The sequence below is a fragment of the Vigna unguiculata genome, chromosome 9 (assembly GCF_004118075.2).
Source record: "Vigna unguiculata cultivar IT97K-499-35 chromosome 9, ASM411807v1, whole genome shotgun sequence".
Lineage (NCBI taxonomy): Eukaryota > Viridiplantae > Streptophyta > Magnoliopsida > Fabales > Fabaceae > Vigna > Vigna unguiculata.
The window spans coordinates 22,750,454-22,756,207 of NC_040287.1; positions in this window are offsets into that span (position 1 = coordinate 22,750,454).

A 5,754-nucleotide genomic window follows, 5' to 3' on the forward strand; every position below is an offset into this window, starting at 1 on the left:
GAGTTAAAAAGAAAAGTGGAAGGGATTGAGAGAAAAGAAGGAAAAGAAATTATGCTTAGGGAAGTAGAGACACAATATCCTATAGTTCCTTGCATGGAAATGGATATCAAACTTCCCAAGGGCGTGATCTCATCTTTAAATTCTCCCTCATTTTTTATTAAATCTTTTGTCTTAATTCTTTCTGAAAATGTTTTCCACCTACACCTATTATTTTAAACTCCTCAAAAGATTTTCCAAAACCAACCTTTGACAAAGAGTTACCTATTAGGTCTTAATTAAGTCAAAGTAAAAATCAGTACTGTTATGAATTAGGCCGCGTAAAAACATCTTCAATGAAAATTTTAATAAAAATTTTATTTGATTATTTTTACAAATGTATCTTTGATTCTTGCGGACTAAAACTTCCAATGTTGTGGCCTTAACGAACCCTCTAGATCTAAGGACAGATCCTCTTAAAGAGGGAGGTGATGATGAATATCACCCTGAGGGCTTTTAGCATGGGCTAATGACCAGGCCCAATTTTCTTTACTCTATTTTTAAATAGTTAAATAAATCTATATGTTAGTGAATTGTGTGGTGTAACTAGCATTTTCATTGGGTTGTATTTTAGGCACAAATTTTAAGTGTTGTTCATGCCTTCCTTGTATTTGCTTTGGGCTTGGAATGTAAGCCAATTTACACCAGGTTCACTAAGTTAGCGCATCCTAAGCTTCTGCATTTAGGTTTCAGACACGTGTGGGATTCAAGCACGTTTCCTTCCTCTTTCAGGACTTGTCCAGATTCCATGATTGGGCCTGACACATACAGCCCAATTTCATCAACGAAAATGAAGCCTGCGTTCTTTTCTCACTCATCCAGCAGTTAGGGTTCGTCTCCAAAGAGGGTTACGCCTCTTAGCATTTAGGGTTCCTATCCATTCCTTAGGCACTCAACCCCCTTAGCTACTAGGGTTTCTTGCTCACGAGGAACATTCATACCTTGTAATTGTTAGGGCTTTTGCTTGTTCACATTTTCCTTTCAGTTTAATTTCTTGGTTGCCTTCTTCGTCTATAAAGGCACACCGTTCTTTGTATTTAGTAGCTTTGATGAATAGAGAGTGGTTTATCTCCCATTTGTTAAGCCTATCTTCTAGTTGAGGTTTTTACCTCCTACGTTTTCGATTCTGTTAGAATCCAAGAGGTTCCCCACTAGAATGATAGAGAATCATTCTCTTACCAATCGAGTCTACCGCTGCTTAGATCTGTGGGATCTGGATCTTCCTTCGAAGATTAATCAATGATCCATCGATTGGAACAATATTCCATCGATTCCCCGTTTAGTGTTCCATAAGCTTTACTCCCATAGAGGGTCTCCTTGAAGCTTGAGTGTAGTTCATGCAATGTTAATTGATGAAGGATTATCTTGTTCCTTTTTAAGATTATTGAATATGGTGTGAGTTGATTAAGAAAGCTAAGTGAAATCCCCACTGGACATTAAGATAGCAAGCTATCTAGATGTGAAGGTTCCTTTCACAAAGCTCAAGAGAAGAAGATGATGGATTGATTTAAACAAAAAGGAAATGGAAAGCACATAAACCATAAAAAACCAAGAACAATTAAAGGAAGAAGAAAACATAAAACGGAAAGGAAAGGAATGGTAAAAATGTGAGAAGCACGCCACTACAAGGCTAGGCTAGAAGCCATGGCAACCTTGAAGATGAGTGGATGTGTGCCGCCACTTGCTATGCAAGATAAGGCTTAAAAGTATTCACTCCCTAGGGAGGAAACTCTCACAAATGGTTGAGACACAAGAGTGTTTTTACTTCAAAATGTTCAACCCTTTTACATGTCTAGGAGCATCCCTTATATAGAATAGTTTAGGGGCCTCTAAGCAAATAAAAGATACCTAAGGATGTCTCTACAAAAACATAACCCTAGCTTATAGAAACTAGGTCAAATAAGGTTACAAAAATGAGAGACAAAAGAGCTAACTATGGTGTATGCAAGGCTAATTTCGTTCTAGCACAAAAGGAGACAAAGAATGTGTCTCATATGTCTCCAAAAAGTAGCCATAGTGTGCTAAAAACAAAGGAGACCAAAGGTACATAGGTACACTTGCTTCATGCCTTTTACTTTATGCTTTATGCCTTTGCTTTACTCTCTCATCCACGTCATTTATGCTCCCCAATCACCATATGCCACCTAGCATTGCTTTCTTACTCCTAATTAACCTACAAAGCAAATAAACATAGATTAGCATGTTGGCTTAAGTCAAGTAAACTATAGTCAACAAGTCAAACCTAGTCAAATGTCAACAAGTCAACTAAAGTTGATTCAACTAAGTCAACTTTGGGAATCAAAAATAACAAACAAAAATGAAAGGGATGAAGGATTATTGAACTTCCTTTCTAAACATGCTTAGTCTTCTTAAGCACGTGCCTCCATCCTTGGTTGGGGTCAATCCTTCATCAGGGTTGTGGTTTGATGTGCACGGCTGCTGGCGAAGTGAGCGGTGAACATGTGGGAGAGGGTGTCAAAGTAGTCAACGGAGTATAGGGGTAGAGTTGTGAACCATTCGAGGGCGGGGCCTTTAAGGGTGGTTGGAAAGGCTTTGTAGAAAACGGCATCATGGGAAGTGTAGAGGGCGACGTGTGTTATGTATACTTTGAGGTGCTCATCTGGATCGGTTTTACCTGTATAACGGTCCAGCGTGAAGGGTTCCCACTGCGCAGGGAGAGGGGTGTTGGCGATGGAGTCGGTAAAAGGATGGCGGCGTTTGGGTGGTTAGGATGGTAACGGGTGAGGCGGAATGGGATGGTGGATGAGAGTAGGGAAGGTGGAGGTAAAGTTGTGGGGCGGGATGTGGGTAGTGGGAAGAGTGGAGGTGAAGTTGTGAGGTGGGATGTGGGTAGTGGGAAGAGTGGCAGCGGGGGTAGGTGTTGCAGGGTGTCCTGGGATGGTGGGGTGGAAGTGTGTATGATGGGTCGAGACGATGGGAGTCTATTGAGTGATGGTGAAGGTGTGCGGGGTAGGATTATACTCACTTTCTTCCTCACTAGGCTGGAAAGTCGGGGACTTTGTGGCTTCTGACACTTCCTTGGCTTTTCCCTTTTGCATGGGATCAATCTTAATCTTCCTCCTTAGCCGGGAGTTTTCCTGTTTGAGTGCCTCTATTTCATCAACATTGCACTTCTTCATATCAGCCAGCTCTTACTGCATTTTGGCTTGACCTTCGAGGATAGCGGCCAGGTTCGGGGTGGTACCGGTAGGTGCTACAGGACCCTGCTTCAGTTTTCTTGTTAACTTTGGCTCTGCTGCGGGTAGAAACCATCTTTGAGAGAGTGCGGGTTGATTCGTAAAGTATGACTAAGTGCCCCACGGTGGGCGCCAATTGTTCTTGCGGAGAACAAATAAGAGATGTCAAACACGAATACTACCTTACCTTTATCCGCAATCTCCTCAGTAGGCTACTCTTCGACTGATGTATGCTATCCTCAAGCGTGTCGGCTAGCATCGGTCCAGACCCAAGAGGGGTTACCTGCGGAGAAGACTTTGACGCTCAAGTCAGTAAGGAATTCCTCAGAAAGTCAAATCTCGTTATTAAGGGATTAATGAATGCGTACCTTTAATTCGAGGGGTCCATGTATATTTATAGATTATTAATTATGTCTGGCCACGTCGTGGGCTGGGCTTTTGATTGGGCCACAGATGGGCCTGGGCCAATCCCAGGCCCCACAATTTGATTATTGTGGGCCCTTGAGGCCTGGTTAGTAGTGTTTTAGGTCTATCAAGTTCTCAGTTGATTTCCTTAAGTTAGCGGCTTAGGCCGCTTACTTTCGCTTGTTCGATATGGTGATTGTTTGCACCCTTGAGGGATTACATAGGCGGATTTCATGGTAGTACTCAGGTTAGGCCGCCTAGGTGTAATACAATATCAAATACTTTGAAATAAATTATAATTATTTACATTTTGTATTAGAATACTAAATAAAATTTCATGAAAACCAAAAAATTTATTAAATTTGCAAACATTATGAAACCTAGTTGATAAAATTTAAAATTATTTTAAAAAAATATAAAAGGAAAAAAATATTCAAATTAAAATATATTTTAAATGTTTGTTTACTTCAATTTTTTAAATTATAATGAATCTCTTTTTTTATACACTAATAAAAGTTATAATACATCATTTGATCAAAATGACACAAAGAACAAATAATAAACATAATAATAAAATTTTAACATAGATCTTGTATCTTTTGAACTCCAATATATGTTGGATAGTGATAAAAAATATTCATGTCAATTACATTAAAATTTTTATATTGTAGTAAATAAAAATTATGTATACAATTATAGTGAAAAAATTAAAGTATGATTGTAATGAGTTAGAAAATAAAATATAATTAGATAAAATATATCAAAATAGTATTCTACATAATGAAAATAAACAAAAAATAAGAATATTAAAAAATTAACAAATGTGTGTCTTATAAACAATTTGGAGACTATTGAAAGGAATCGCACAAAGGAAAAGAAATATATAATTAAGGGTATGATAAGATGAAAAATATCTTAGAGATCTAAAAAAACTTTTCAAATATCTATATACTCAATGATTGAGAAATAACAAAAATTGTTTTAGCGAAACAAAAAAGTTTTTCAAATGAAACAAAAAATTAATAATAATAATAATAATAAGTAATTTTTTTTATATGACCTAGTAAATGGAAAGTTTATGTTATTAAACACTTAAATTGAGAGTATTAAACATTCTCATGTGATAGGAAAATATACAATAAATAAAAATATTAAAAAATAATAGAAATACAATTTTTTTTAATTGACATACATCATTTTAACATAATTACATAAATGTTCTGATAAGATAAAAAATATATTGGAGATGCGAATGAGTTTCATAACAAACCAAATAATTAAAAGAAATAAAAAATAGAAAGTGTATATATATATATATATATATATTACTTAATTAATTGTGAATATTTTAATAATTTAAATGATGATAGAGATATGGCGGGGACGGGTATTATGGCGGGGATATGTACATCCTCATCCTCATCCCCATCCCCATACCCAATTGAAAAAATCGAGGATTCCCCATACCCATACCCATACCCAATCAATGCGGGGTTTCCCCGTCAAAACGGGGACGGATTCGGGCAATACCCACGGGGACGGGTTTATTTGCCATCTCTAACCCATACTCATACCAAGTCAACACGGGGATTCCCCGTCAAAATGGGAACGGGTTCGGGCAATACCTACGTGGACGAGTTTATTTGTCATCTCTATGTCAAACGGTGTAAACAACTCAAACACTAACATACAATGCATTTGACTAGTCAAAAAAATTCAATGTAATTAGTTAAAAATATTATATGCATTCATTTTTAAAGTTTTGGGATCAAAATGTATCAAAGTTTTGGATAGCGACAAATTCCAATTTCGTATCAAAGACTACAGACCAAAAACATATTTAGCCTTTCTAAAAATAATTATTTAACACAATTTTGTAAAAACTAGAATTCTACAACTTTAAACTGAATTTGAATTAAACAATAAAAATAACCCAAATGCACAAATAGTTTAGAAACAAACTTGAACATTTTGAGACTTGTCATTAGGCGGGCTCAGCTCGATTTTCGTCCCGAGTCTTCTTGACTCGATCTTTGACCCATGTTATCTTGGCTCGGTCTTCTTTGGGTTGACTCGTCTCGACCTTCATTCCGAACTAGACCTATCAAAAGGATTG